General features: G+C 41.5%; 1 protein-coding gene across 2 annotated transcripts in view; it reads right to left on the bottom strand.

Moving 5' to 3' along the window:
• The window catches only part of LOC145512772 (uncharacterized), a 190105-nt gene that overhangs the window by 164946 nt on the left and 13504 nt on the right, over window positions 1-11655 (bottom strand). Inside the window, exons 7-8 of one of the 2 annotated variants that reach the window (XM_081507157.1) lie at window positions 10372-10439; window positions 9675-9900 (exon numbers count right to left, since the gene is read on the bottom strand). The gene's annotated coding sequence lies outside the window, so the exon portion shown is untranslated. The remainder of the gene's footprint in view (window positions 1-9674; window positions 9901-10371; window positions 10440-11655) is intronic. The other variant, XM_081507156.1, reaches the window with a different exon arrangement.

An 11655-nucleotide genomic window follows, 5' to 3' on the forward strand; every position in this document is an offset into this window, starting at 1 on the left:
AGAATCCATGCAAAGATCAATTTTTTAATTTATAAATTATTAGGGCTTTTAGTTACTTGTTCCCTTCCCCTTGTGTATGTGTACTCACTTGCTCAGTCATGTCCAACTCTTTGCAACTCCATGGATTGTAGGCCACCAGGTTCCTCTGTCCATGGAATTTTCCAGGCAAGGATACTGGAGTGGGTTGCCATTTCCTACTCCAGAGGATCTTCTCGACCCAGGAACTGAAACCATGTCTCTTGCATCTCCTACATTGGCAGACAGATTCTTCACCACTGCACCACCTGGGAAGCCTCTCTTCCCCTTAGAGAGTCTAAATTAATTAGAAGTTACTATGATTTACTGGTGGTTGATTTCCAGATTTAGATCCATAGTCATATACAGCACAGCTAGTAATTATAAATTCAAGTAGTTCCTAGGAGGCCATAATTTACTTTCAAATCTTACACATTTCAGAAAATTTGGGTAGTCCAAGGTAGGACTACTATTGAAAAATTACTACCAACTGGGAAGCTTAAGCAATAGGAATGTATTTCTCCCAGTTCTGAAGGCTGGAAATAAAAGCTCAAGGTGTCAGCAGGGTTGGTTTCTCCTAAGGACTTGCTCCTTGGTGTGCAGACAGCTGCCTTCTCATCTCACCCTCCTCACATGGTCTCTCCTCTGTGCCTGCACATCCCTGGTCTCTGGCTGTGTGTCCAAACATCCTCTTCTTACAAAGACACCAGTCATATTGGCTTAGGGCCGACCCTAATGGCCTCATTTTAACTTAATCATCTGTTTAAGGCCCTATCTCTAAACACAACCATTTTCTGAGGTTCAAGAGTTAGCGTCTAACATATGAATTTTGGGGGAACACAATTCAGTCTTTAATAATATCCTAATGTTACCCAATATTTATCTTGCTAATTATGTCATTATTTTCATGTTAAAAATCCATCTCTCATTTTTATTATGCTTATTAATAAAGTCTTACCTCTTTCTTTGTATCACTAACTTCATAGTCAATCAGGTGAAAGGGCACCCAGTTGACAGCCTGGTAGCAAGGGTGGCTGGTGTGGTGAGTTTCTGTCTTTTATCTTGGGAGGTGGGGACTCATATAACTGGGTTCTTTTTTGGCAGTATCTGTATTCCTCTCCATATTTCAGCATGCATGGTGTAATATGTGTATGCCAGCTTCAACTCTAGGGGCAGTCAATTACCTCAATAGAAAATCTACACTCAAGGGTTAGCTATCTGGCAATATTCAGGAGGTAAAAACAAATGTTCCAGCTATCCATAATCTGAGCAGAGTCTTTACCAGAGCAACCTTGGGCTTTGGCAATACTACATTATTTCAAATAGTTCTCGGCCTCCCAGAGAGTCTGTGGGTTACCTTACAGATCATTTTTGTGACAAATCCCTTTTCTGCTTAAAATAGCCAGAATCCATTTCCTTGCTGTCAAGTCATCTGACTGATACTCTTTTTATGGTATACTGTATATAGCACATAGTATTTCTAGAAACCGTATGTAGTTTATCTCCTCTCACACAACTAACTCACAGGTTGTTCAGCTTACCTGTCTACATTTGGGCCTGTTAGACCTAAAGCAGCAAGGGGAAGAATTAGAGAAAGATATCATGTCAGAGGGGCTTCTCTGGGGGCGCAGCAGTAAAGAATCTGCCTGCAATGCAGTAGACTTGGATTTGATCCCTGGAGCAGAGCATGGAAACCCACTCCAGTATTCTTGCCTGGAAAATCCCATGGACGGGGGAGCCTGGTGGGCTGCAGTCCGTGGGGTCACGAAGAGTCGGACACGACTGAGGCGACGCAGCAGCAGCAGAAGCAACTTAGCATACACACACACGCATCATGTCAGAACTAGAAGAGACTGTAGCAATTATCTAAATGCAGGTGAAGAGACAGAGCCCTAGACAGAAAAGATTGTTCAACGCCACACCTGTTTTCGTCCTTACTGCCAAAAGAATTGTTTAAAGTAACTCCTGTAACTCATTCCATAATTCTCAGCCTAAGGATTCTTTTCATTTAGATCTAATCTCTAAACCTATCTGCGTAAGCCTGAAAATATGAATACAGTAAGTGTTCCTAGTTGTTGGGGTTGTAACTTAGAGAACAATTTTCTATTTCAATTTAGACCCATAACCCAAGGTGATAGAGAAAGACATGGAGAATAGGAAACACAGCTGGGTCTTTACTAGATACACACCAGAGCCAAGGAGTGTTACCTGTGCTGCCCGTCACCTTGGCAGGGAACCCCCAGCCTCAGCAATGATTCATTACAGGGTCATGGGCACGTCTTGCTCTATTCCATCTCTGTATCAAACAACAACTCAGCCAGGCTTTAGGTCAGTTCCTATTAGGTGGCCACGGAAAGTTCCCTGACTGGGGGCTGAGAGGAGAACAAGGTCCTGGTACCTGAACCTGGCCTGCATATCTTCCTTAACCAGGCCAGGCTAGCCAGGGGGAGCACTGCTATTTTTTATGGATGTCATCTGGGGCCATTCACTTCTCTGTGTTGGTCATTCAGCTGTAACTATGGTTGGAGGGTTTTTGTTTTTTTCTTTGAGTTTTGTGTGTGTGTTTTAAACCTACACTGTTCAAAGAAAATACATTTTTCTCGGACCACAACAAAGCATGTTTTCTGAATTAGATGAATTTTCACAAAGGATTAGTCTTTAAACCCCTGTGAGCTTAAAAATAGACTGAAAATTACTTCCTAAACCTCTTTTTGAAATTTAAAGTGTTTCTGTGAGTGTGTATAGTTTTTGTGAGGGAAGAGAGAGGGGAGGAAGGTTAGCATAATTAAGCAGATTCAGAAAAAAAAAAAGTAACTATTTCCAATATTACTCCATGCTCTGAGACTTATACCTGTTTTTCTTTTTTTCTCTCTCTGTCTCTATTTTAAATGAATAGTTTTATCTAAATGAAGGTATTTTAAAAATGAAAGAAAATAGAGCTTATTATCTACTTTCCATCTGGGAAAGGGCTTTCTAGGCAATTTAAAATTTTCTATAGCATTTTCTTATTTTGTTTATTTTTTTATTTTTGGTGTATACATTACTAAATGAACCATAAGTCAAAGAGAAAAGTTCAAGGAAAATGAGAAAATATTTTGAACTGGCATTTGTAATTTGTCCCTTCTTGTATTTTCCCTAATCAATTTTGTAGAGTTTTATTAATTTTTGAGACTCAGTCCTGTTGATAATAAAACTTATCCTGGATATGCATTCCTTCATTCATTCCTCTTTTATTCTCAGTAGTTGACTGTGTACCTTCCGATTCAAGGCTCTGTGCTAAGAGAAATATACAGGAAGGAACCTAGAGTATTTAAGAGAAGGATGTTGATACACATACAAATTGAAAGTACCATGATTTGAGCTTCTGAGATTTTGGACTAATTAAACCTCAGGAAATGCAGCGTCTATGTTGCTGGCAAAGCTACCAACAAAGGAGATATTAGACAGAACAATCCACAGTAGATTTCATCAGCCAAGAAACCTCAATTCATTATGTCCATGCAAGGAGAAAGTTAATTACTGGCTTTGGTTAATTGCTTCCCTGGCTCTGCAGTATTATCTTACCACAGAAGGCAAGAGAAGCCAAGAAAGAGTTGAAAGAACTGCTCTTCCAAAATACACCGGGGAGAATAAAAAACACAGATGTTCCTCTCCAGGGCCCTCGGTCAGAGCCTCCTGCCCAGATTCTAAAACAGTTTAGTGAAAGCAAAAGTGGTGGCTGTGAATGTCAACACATTAATTGGTCTTTCCTCTTTATCCAAAGACCCAAGCCTTTCTGAACAGTCTTCCGACACTAAGCTTAGATACCATTTCTTCATGAAAACCTTCTGTGACCTCTCCACCCCCTACCCCACTCACACAACAGGCCAGGAGAGGCCCCTTCTCTCTCTCATGCATCCTTGCTTACCCCTCACAGCTCATCCCTCAACGTCAGTGTTGTGGGTCTATGGGTCCCCTCCCTCACAGGCCTGGTGGCCAAATGGCAGGTCTTTGGCACAAAATAGGCACTTAAAAATGACACATACTTACATAAATAATGAAATTTACAGAGCATGCCTTTACAGGAAAACATAAAAAGAAAATACTCGTTGTATACATTTAAATAATAAAGACTACACTAAGGCAGTTTACATTTATAAACAGAACAAAATCTGACACATAGAAGATAAAAGAATGACCTATCCTACAGGGTATATGTAACTCACACCATCTTCCAAAATGCCTGAAGGAAGAAATTAGCCTAAAGGCAACTCTAATCACTGAAGACATAGGGTCCATTATTTTTAATAGTGGGAAGCATTTCAGAACAGGATGTTGACACACAGGCACACTGAAGGCATCATGAGTTAAGCTACAGAAATCTTACACCAAGGAAAGCTTTAGCTGTTGGAGTTCACTCATCAAACTTTGCAAGATTACTGCACGTAAAGAGTATGTGAGGTTACAATCAAATAAACAAGTTACATGGAAATGTGAATTGGTATACGTAATTATTATTCTGCTCCACAGTAGTTAAGTATCAGTGGTAAGCAATTCATGTGGATTATTATAATAATTAGCACAGCTAAATTATACTTTCCTTTCCCCCTCTGGCTTAATTTATTCTCCCTATTCTCCGCTATGTGGAGAAGCGCCAGTGTCTACAGTGGCCCACAGTGTCTACAGGGCCTACCACATCTGCACATGGGCACAGACACCAAAACACAGACACCTGTGCACCCAGCCCCAAGCGTCTTTCACAAACTGGCCTGATATTGTTCAGTGTGATGCTCCCCATTTTTCTCCCTATCCAGTCTCCTTGTTATGCCCCTCAACCAGGGAGACCTCAACTTAGGTTGGGCCTGAAAAGTATACAGTTTAGAGGGTTTTACTTAATTAAAATAACATAAAATTTCAAATTCAAAGGTAAAAATGAATAATTACTTAAAATGAGAAAAGTCACAACAAATTAGAAAATACTTTCAGTAACAAATGCCACAAACATCACAAAATCAAAAAAAATTGTATTATACATTTCTATAACACTTTTCCATAGACTACTTTCTGACTCCATACATGTCAACGTTTGTTTCTTCTTCATGACACACACTCATCCACATCAGACACTACATATGCCATGATACTACCTTTAACCCTACACCTTCCTGTTAGATACCAGGTGAGCACTAGGAATACTCATGGAAGCCGTCCCAAGGCAAGGACAGCTAGTCATTACTTCACTGTATGTAGAAGGGACTGCAAACCGTATAAACAGATCTCTCTACTATGTCCCCCTTTCTTAGATCCAGAAAATTCCTGTAGTCACTCTAACTCTTCAACATGACAGGGAGAGTGAATGAAATAAGTTAGAATGGAAAATTCAGTGGACTTCACCAACTGCAGTTAAAATATCTTATTTTTATAAATGCTACCAGCATATGACCATGTGAACATATCAGTAGGGCCCCTCTGTGGCCTTGGAAGGAGCCCAGGCACATGAGGAGCCCTGAAACTTAAGTTCCATCAACTTGTTGGTAAAAACACCTCTGCCCTCCTCCCATGTCCCATCCCCCATGGAATCCAATTCCCAACCTACCTACAAGGCCATGAGGCTCAAGACACCCAGCACCACTCTTAGAGAAGGACAGACAGGCCCATAAGGGAATCAGGAAGTGTGAAGTCACATAGGTGCCCTCTGCCCTGAAGTTTCGGGACAATGAGGGACAGAGGGAGTGGTCATAGAGTTCTGAGATAAGTCAAAATTCTGAACTCAAACAAGTAGACTCCAGGTCACTGAATAATGGTGAACCAAGTGCTTGCCTGGTGGCTCGGATGGTAAAGAATCCACCTGCTGTGCAGGAGACCTGGGTCTGAACCCTGGGTCAGGAAGATCTGGAATGGCAACCTACCCCAGTATTCTTGCCTGGAGAATTCCAAGGACAGAGGAGCCTGATGGGCTACATACGTTGAAGAAAGGAAGAGGAGGAGGAGGAGAAAAGGAGAAGGAGATAAAATAGGAAAACGGAAGGGGAAGAAAATAGAAGAAAGGAGGCCGGGGCAGGGGGGGCGGGGTGGAGAAAGAGAAAGATGTCCTCCCTGTACACCTCTTCTCTGGGAAGCAATAGTACTTATCTTTGGTGTCATAATAAAATTATAAGCTTTTTTCAGACTACACACTCATCCTCTTAAATTAGAAAGAGTGACAATTCCCTTGGCTCAGTTCTACAAAATCCAAGTTGTCATGATCTCACTATTAAGAAAAGGATCAGGGAAAAAACAACCATCCAAGAGATGGATATCACTTAAAACAAATGCCCGGGTAACCCAGCCATTTGGGTGCTGGCCACATTTCCCAGTGTCATGGGAGTCTTTCATCCAGACTGAAATTGGATGCCAATCTCCACGTCACATTCAATCTTCAAAATTCTTCACACAATAGTTGGGGTTTTCTTTATTTGTGCCTGTCTTACCCTTTTAACTGACACTCATAATTTTCTTCCAGAGGGAGAAAAAATAACAATAGAAAACTTAGAAATATCACTTAATCTGGACTGCACATGGGATAGCCGTTCAGAAAATTTGAAAAATTATCATTAATAAATGGGTGGTGTGAAATAGAACCTCAGAAAAGTTAAATTCTTTAGGAGGAATGTGTTTCATTAGTGTCAGAAGCCAACTCCCTCATAGCAGTCCTGGAAACTCCATTGTGTCACAGCCTGGCAGACTCAGACTTCCTTAGTGACAGGGACCTCTGGAGGTCATTCCATTCCAGATTAACTACCAAATCCATACTATTGGTGAAGACAACCAGAAAACATTTCACAATCTATCTCAGGAATATTCTGATGCATTATCATTCTCACTTTTAGGAAATCTTTCATCATTTCCAAAGATACTGGTATTGCTCCACATCCTTTGTGAAAGTAACAGGATCAACACCTTTACAATTTCAATACCAAAAAAGGCACAGAATTCAAGCACATTCTACTTTTCTGCAAGCTAACTTGTCTATTTTTTTTTTTTTAATCTTTAACCATCTCTATGGCTCTAATACACAACCAAGGTGCTCCCTGGGCCTTTCATTTGTGGTCAGAACGACTAAACATCTCACCCTACAAAAGATTAGGTTGGTACTGGGCAGAAGGGTTATTTCACAATTCCTAGAAACCCTGGAAGACCAGATGCCTCAGCTTCCATAAAACTTGCTTGAGAATCAAAGCGATTCTTCATCATGTCCTAGGCTGGGTATATCTGAAGTGATATCATGTTTCTAAACACGGGTTCTGTTTTTAAAGCAATTGACAATCCTGACTTCAAGCCAAAGTGTAACACTCTCCTGGGAGCAGCGGTAAGCATTTCAGTCAACTAGAGAGTGGGATCCAGGAGGATTGGGACTCCGTTTGAAGGGAAGAGGAGGGCATACGTAGTGCAGGTGGGCCTTTAGTTAACAAACTAACATCAGTCTCTTCTGCTGTCTTTCCTTCCTCTCTCTTCCCTAGCCCTCTTTAGCCTCTCACCTCTCCCAATTGTGGGCACATACCTTGCTGTTAACTGACAATTGGGAAGCATTTCTGCTGATTTAACACTAAAACATTTTTGAAATCATACGAAATGAATTTCAAAGAGTGAAACCTTATGAAGGTCAAGGCTTTAAGCTGGAGGTACAAGCACTTGAATTGTTTTCTGGACTTCCCCCCCAGTACACGCTCAAAAGTCACTTTACCTCCTTGAACCAACCTCTTCATCTATTAACTAAGAAGCTGGACCAGAAGGCTCTTTCTGGCTTAAAAAAAGTTCCAAGGTTTTATTTTGGAGGAACTTGAAGTCCTGGTAGAAAGAGAAGAAACTGGGATGCAGGAGGTGTGCTTTGTACTCATTAAATCAAGTCCCAAAGATGACTATGCTTTCCCAGCTCCCTTCCCTATTAGTAAGTGCCTGTGGATGTGTGGTCTTCTTGCAGGGCGACAAATAATGAAAAAAAAAAAAAGTTTCTACAATGAAACTCAAACCAGCCCATCCTTATTGATGCCCCAGAGAGGCATCAAGATGATAAAACATAAAAAGTTGGTAACGATAACCCTATATGCGAGACAGAATAAGAGACACAGATGCATAGAACAGTCTTATGGACTCTGAGGGAGAAGGTGAGGGTGGGACGTTCTGGGAGAATAGCACTGAAACATGTATATTATCATATGTGAAACAGAACACCATTCCAGGTTCGATGCATGAGACAAATGCTCAGGGCTGGGGCAATGGGGTGACCCAGAGGGATGGGATGGGGAGGGAGGTGGGAGGGGGGTTCAGGATGGGGAACACATGTAAACCCATGGCTGATTCATGTCAATGTATGGCAAAAACCACTATAATACTGTAAAGTAATTAGCCTCCAACTAAAATAAATAAATTCATTAAAAAAAAAAGTTGAATAGAGAATAAAGTTTGAGGATCTAGTGGATAACACGGTGACTATAGTTGATAACACCATATTGTATTGTTGAAATTTGCTAAGAGTAGAATTAAACGTTCTCTCTCACACACACAAAAGGTAGCTATGTGAGGTGATAGATGTGTTAATTAACCCAATGGACGGAATACTTTCACAATGTATCATATCATCACATTGTATGCTTTAAGTATTTTACAAGTTTATTGGTCGATTACACCTCAAGGAAGCCAGAAAAAAGTTGAATAGAGAGAAGAGTATGAAAGGGGAGTCAGAGAAGCTGGTCTCAAACGCAGGGCTTTCCATCATCCACCCTGGCCAGCCCTGCACCCCTCATTCAGAGCACTAACCGGCCTTTTATCAAAGATGACATTGGGGTTTTTCATTATTACACATGAAGAGACTCTTCTCCATGTCCCCACTTTCCTTCCTTGCTGATCTTTCCCGTTTCCATCTCCAGGCTCAGGTCAAAATCTCATCATTTCCTTTGTCCATCCTCTTGCCCCATATCCTCAGTTTCCCGACAGATCAATTTCCCAACTCCTTCACTCTGATAAGCTTATTCTGGATACTCTTTCCTGAACCCACTGGACTATGCCTCCCAGTTCCCCAAAGAAGGGATGCAAAGACACAATAACATCAGCAGTCATTCTCTGTCTCTCCAGTCAGCTGTGAGTCATGTTTGGGGCTAGCAAGGCCTGCTGGCAAAAGGACAGGGAGAGAGAACAATGCAACTCTTCTGGAAAGCACCTTAATAACATACGTGAAGAGTCTTTGAAAACATTTTTATCCTATGACCTGTTCTTACTTCTCTTACCCTAAAAAATTCAGAAGAGGTTAAAGCAAAGTGTGTGAAAAGACAACCTAAGCAGAGGGAATTTAAAAGCTTCATGAGTTATATTTGTGGCTCTAAGTAACAGAAAAACAATAACTTGGCGTAAATAATAAGCTTCCCTAGTAGCTCTGACAGTAAAGCATCCGCCTGTAATGCAGGAGACCTGGGTTCGATCCCTGGGTCAGGAAGATCCCCTGGAGGAGGGCACAGCAACCCACTCCAATATTCTTGCCAGGAGAACTCCATGGACAGAGGAGCCTGGCTGGCTACGGTTCATGGGGTCACAAAGAGTTGGACACTACTAAGTCACACACACACACACAATAAGCATATATCCCGAGAAATCTGGAGGTATCATGGCCTTTAAGGTAGGCAGCTCAAAAATGTGCTCTGACTTACAGTTCTGTTCATCTCTCTGCTCCTCCTTCTCCAGCGTTGGCCTCATATTAAGTCTGGTTCCCCTAGCAGCACCCAACACAGCTCAGCAGCATTCACGCTCAAATGGAGATGGAGAAAACCTGACTTCACGTGGCTCTTTCTTCCAAGAATCTTTTCCCAGAAGCCTTCAGCAAAACTCTCATTGGCCAGAACTGGGTCTCATGCTAATTTCCAAATCAATCTCCAGCTGGGAAGAGGGAGATGGAGGCAGGGAACATAATTACCATTAAAGTGACAGTCCTATCTCTTCCCACTGAAATCAATTCCCCAAGAGTATTGCTTCAATTCTGTGGGGGAGGGGTGCAATGTTTTGCAGGTCTATCACCTTATCTACCCCAGGAGCTCAGGAAATGCCGAGCTGGTCTGGGAGCTGGTAAGTGTCCAGACTTTCTGGGCCACAAGCTGAGTATAAAGGGATTTGGAAATTCAAATATTGGAGCTCTTTCCAAGCCCAAACCTTTGTATACTTACATTCTAGTGCTTACACATTTGAAAATAAAATTGATTTTGAAAAACTAAAGAATGGAGGGTGATGAGTAGTGTGGTAGAGAGAACGCATGTTTCCAAAGAAGAAACAAGTTAATTTAAAGCTGCAGGAAAACATCTCCTAAAGGAGAGGGAAGCCTGAGTTGATGTTTGATTGAAAGATAAGAAACACCTGTTGGTAACTTCGCTCTGGCTCTTGACCATCCAGGTGGCTGAAGTAAAGCAACTCTGAACCGTGATCTAGGGAAAATATAGAGAGGGAACAAATATCTGGTGTCTTCATTTTAGAGATGCTAGGATTTTGGTCCATTCTAGAATACAACAATAGTTGGCTGGTGTTCACTTCTAGGAAAATTACTAATAAAAATGCTGAACATTTCTAGCATTTTTTTAAAATTCCTACACAAAATACAGCACACCTTGCTTCTCTTTGCTAAATAAGCAATTGTTTCCTCAATTATCCTGCTCTTTTTAATCACATGCAGTTTTTAAGATAGCTATTACTGATGGTCCTGTTCCTCCTATTCACGGGCAATGGTTGTAGATCAATTCCATATCCAATTAGGGGGAACTTAGAAAAATAAAATCCTAAAGAAAAATGTTATATACTTAACAACTTTATTTTAAATATGTAATCCTCAATGATGACAACTTAGCAAAGCAAGAACCAGATCCTGTCCCTGGAAGGCCCATCCCTTGAGTCTATGTCAGATTACTGTCCTGAAATCCTAGAACTTGCAGGTCGAGGATACACACACACAAGAGGGAAATATCACCCATATTAAAGGTATAGTTTTTCTTTCCCCTTTTCCCATCCTGCTTCTCCAAGAAGTATTTAGGTTTCTGAGGAATATTTTCAGCACACGTTGACCAGCAGGAATGTAGGTGCGCTCCTATCAGTGACCCAGCCACCCTTTCCCCTGTGATCCTTTCTTTCCACCAGAAAACCTGGAGTACCACAGCTTGGGCAAGGCCTCTGTGTTAGAGGGCCTCCGTGAGCTTTCTCTAACATGAAAGCTCTTCCCTGCTACCGTACAGATCACCTTCCTATTTGCAGGGTATATAACAGGTTGTAGATTTCTTCTTCTTTTGTTGGAAGAAGCCAAGTTCCAAGAAAAGTCCAGAGGAATGCCTATAGTCCTTCAGTCCTGGAAGTGGCTAGCCTGAACGGTCATTCCAGTAAGCTTCTGCTCTGTCCTTACAGCTAAGCCTATAGGAGGACATGATCTAAAAGGGGCAATGTATCCTGCTTTTGTGCGCCTCTTGTGGCCCCTAAACCCTGCATTCATCTATATAAAATTAACAAGTAGGCCAGAGGAGCAGGGGACCATCAGACCATCTTCTGAAAACTGTTCCTAAGTACCTGATATTATCGGTAGCAAGGGAGAAAAAAAGAAAGAAAAGAAAGAAGAAAAGTCACTTTTCAAGGAGCTAACAGGATGCTAGGAAGGAGAAG

The sequence above is a fragment of the Giraffa tippelskirchi genome, chromosome 7 (assembly GCF_054371585.1).
Source record: "Giraffa tippelskirchi isolate mGirTip1 chromosome 7, T2T-mGirTip1v1.2.pri, whole genome shotgun sequence".
NCBI classification, from domain to species: domain Eukaryota; kingdom Metazoa; phylum Chordata; class Mammalia; order Artiodactyla; family Giraffidae; genus Giraffa; species Giraffa tippelskirchi.